The sequence below is a fragment of the Canis lupus genome, chromosome 29 (assembly GCF_003254725.2).
Source record: "Canis lupus dingo isolate Sandy chromosome 29, ASM325472v2, whole genome shotgun sequence".
Classification (NCBI taxonomy): domain Eukaryota; kingdom Metazoa; phylum Chordata; class Mammalia; order Carnivora; family Canidae; genus Canis; species Canis lupus.
Genome location: NC_064271.1, coordinates 37,071,956 through 37,075,358, shown reverse-complemented (window position 1 = coordinate 37,075,358; position 3,403 = coordinate 37,071,956). Strand labels below are relative to the sequence as shown.

General features: G+C 40.4%; 1 long non-coding RNA gene across 1 annotated transcript; it reads left to right on the top strand.

The window, feature by feature from the left end:
* The first annotated feature begins 293 nt into the window (after positions 1–293).
* Positions 294–2,335, top strand: LOC112650821 (uncharacterized). Its single transcript, XR_007407155.1, has 2 exons — positions 294–536; positions 1,606–2,335. It is a non-coding gene; the product is annotated as an uncharacterized LOC112650821 (long non-coding RNA).
* Positions 2,336–3,403: the final 1,068 nt, after the last annotated feature.

Below are 3,403 nucleotides of genomic sequence, written 5' to 3'. Positions count from 1 at the left end.
TCTGCCTGTAGCTTATAGCTTTAGACTTCAGCCCACAAACTCTGTTCTCCACCCACATGTCACATCCCCCCATCACAGTGAAATAGAATCTCTGAGTGCATGAATGTCAAAACAATGTGCTAATGTGGAATCCAGCCACCCAAGTTTGCTCTGAGCACTGCTATTGCGAAATCCAATCTATTTTATCACTCTGTCTTCGTGCTGGATTTAGCAGCTTCATAATTCCACACCTCTGTCAACGAGACCCTCATTATGCAGGCTTCTAAACATTTTACTTGGGGAAAGAATAAACAACATATTTAGTACTAATGAGGTGAGATATTGCTTTTTTATTTGCATTACTGTTTAATGATTGTGATATCTCCAGCACTTTGAGCTCTGGGAGCTTGTTTTGATTGATGCGATTTTTCAGCGAGCAGCTCTTGCAGACAACCAGCTACTTGCACGGCACAGTTTGTCACATGTTCTGGGTGTGTGGCCTCAGGATTGCAGTAAAATGGAGCACCCGTCTTCCACTCACTATGGTTGCTATACAGGTAATAATGCTACCCCATTTTGTTTATGTTTCAGCATAAACATTAAAAATGGAGTGTTCGCCAATCAGAGAAATTTAATCATAACATTTTTTTTTTCTGGCATTTTTCTCCTTCTTCTCTTTGCTGTGCAATGGCTGTGAAATGCCAACAATATTAAATGTTTTCTAATTCATCCTAATTCATCCTCATTCTTCCTGTTTCAATGTGTCTTTCAAAGTTCATTTAGTTGAACAAATGTTATTTGGTCTATCTTGTAAAATAAAGTGAAATACTCCGGACTCACTCCAAACAAAGCATGACCGATGGCAGCAACCTGAGGTCTCTGAATGGGGAGAGTTTGGGAGCAATTAGAATAATGACAAAATTAACTTCAGGACAGGTCAAATGCAAAGGCAGAATGAAAAGAATAGAGGCTTTGTGGCCAGGCAGTGCTGGATTTGAATCCCAGCTGTGCTGCTTAGCAGCTTGTACTAGTTACTTAATGGAACATTCAGGTTCTTTATCAGTAAGCAGGGACTTACAAATATCGCCCTCATTGAGATCTAAGGATTAATGAGATAATGTATGTAAAATTCCAGCGTGCAGAGGCCTGATGCTTATTAGACACTCAAAATATTTTTCTTTCTTTTCTTCTTATTACTAAAACACCCCAGAGTGAGGCAGGTACATGAGTAATTGATAGCCCTCTGTGGAAAAAATGGAAGTGGTGCTAGAGCTGAGTGTTCCCAGAAAGACCAAGGAAGAGCAGCTTTTCTTTCTCTCAGTGTTTAAGCCCTGAACTTTGGAAGCATAGGCTACTCTCCAGCGATACCCGAAATTTATCATGTCTAAGGGACATTAAAGAGTTTCCCAATTACTCCCCTACCAGGAGGGAGAGGGTCCATTCTATTACATTATGAGAGGCAGACCTCAAATAAGCAAGACAGTTGGTGCCTTTGCCAACAGGCCCCTAAACCCCAACGGAAGCCATATGATCCTAGCAGAGATCCTTATCCAAAGGAAGAAGTAAGAAAGGCCTAGAATTAAGCTGGGAAACTTGCAGCTGGTCAACTCTTCATTCATTCAACAGATACCTTTTCTGCATCTACACGTGGAGTCTGAAGACCTGGATCAGATGCTGGTTCTATCACTCACCAGTCTATGAAAGAGAGTTCTGTCCTACTGACGCCAAAGAAGTGAGGTCTATTGGAGGCCGCTTAGCAAGTCCTAAGATACCTTCTGCATCCTGGGTACTGTATTCACTCGTGGAGATGGAAAAAATAAGATACTGTTTAATGAAAACTTCCATTTAAATGTATTTCTGGTTTTACTTAATTAGTGCGTGTAAATCTAAGGAGTACTCAGCTCGTTTTTTCTTTCCGAAACACCTGCACTGAGATGTCAATGTCAACATCCCAAGACCAAGCTCCTCCAGAGCAGACCACACTCTGTGGATCTGTGGATCTCTTCAGTTAGAGCATTTACCCAGAACACCTCTGTGGCCCATGGGGTGCTGCAATAGAGAAAAGCGGATGGTAGGACTTGAGTTAAAGGGAGGTTTCACAATGGATGAGTGGAGTTTCAGGAGTGTTTTAAATTCTACATGGATAAGACTTTTGAGTTTGACTTCCCTAGACCATCAGAATCCCTTCAGGAAAAAAAGAAAAAATCAACAGCCCATGAGTGCCTAAAGGAAATAATACCCATTTTCATTTACTGCCTAGAATCATTCTATTTCTCTTTATTTGTGAAAAGCATCTTTGCTGTGTAATATCATGAAACAAAATAGACTCATCAACATAGCTGGCATAAAACTAAAAGATGATTATCATTTTTTTCTACTTGCTCAATCCTTCTCCATCTTATCCTGTCTTTGAATTTGTCTGCAAACACGTGAATCACAGTAACGTCTCATGAAGCATAGTCCAATTTCATTTTAAAATTAGCATTGGAAACCATTATTCTGGAGTACAACAAAAAGTTCTTACCAAAAAAAAAAAAAAAAAGTTCTTGATTTGGGGCTGGTTTAGAGCAATCCTCAAGTAGAGGTGAGGTACTTTCTCTGATTTGAGTGGTATATTTATTTATTCCCATGTGTTCGGTGAATTCCTTCTGTGTTCTAGGCACTGTGCTAGGCCCTGGGGCACAGACGTGACATGAGTCGGGCACGATGCTGTATTTGCACACAGCTGGCCCGGTGAGCCTGCCACTGGGGTGGGGGGACACTGTCAGAACCTCGACACGTGGCGGTGAAGGGGAAGCAGAAAGTGGAAGCGTGAAGATTTGAGAGCAGATTCAGGAAGGCATGTCATAGGAAGAGTGACAGAGAGAAGAAACAGCAGAGGTTTGAGGCCTCCCAAAACTCTCACTGAAAGAGAATTTCAGATGTCACCGGCTTTCCATAAATAACTGTTTATAGGTGAGTTTTAAATTTTTATAGCTCCAAGGAAATGCCAAGTTTAATGTTTCACATTATAGAATACACAGTGAATTGCTGCATTAAAATAAGGATTGGCTAGAGATTTGAAGTTGTGAGAGTCTGTTTTTATGTCTTTATAATGTTTTGGTATACAGTGATCACGCTCTGCAGTGAAAATAGGGCAAAACAAACCTTTCATAAAGGGAGAATTAAATAAAAATTTTGGTACTCAGAACTATAATTACAAAGGATTACGTAGGCATTTGAACTTGGACACTACAGAGAATTATTTTCACATATGCTTGGTTCAATGCATGCGACGCTGCTGCAATTCATTGCGATTATGACCAACCTGGTTGGCATCCCATAAGCTAGAAATATGGATTGAAGCACCACTTAACTTAAATCTTTTCCAAGCCGGTGGCAATGAGTTGCCAATTCTTACTTAAAGAAAAAAGCAGGAATTAGT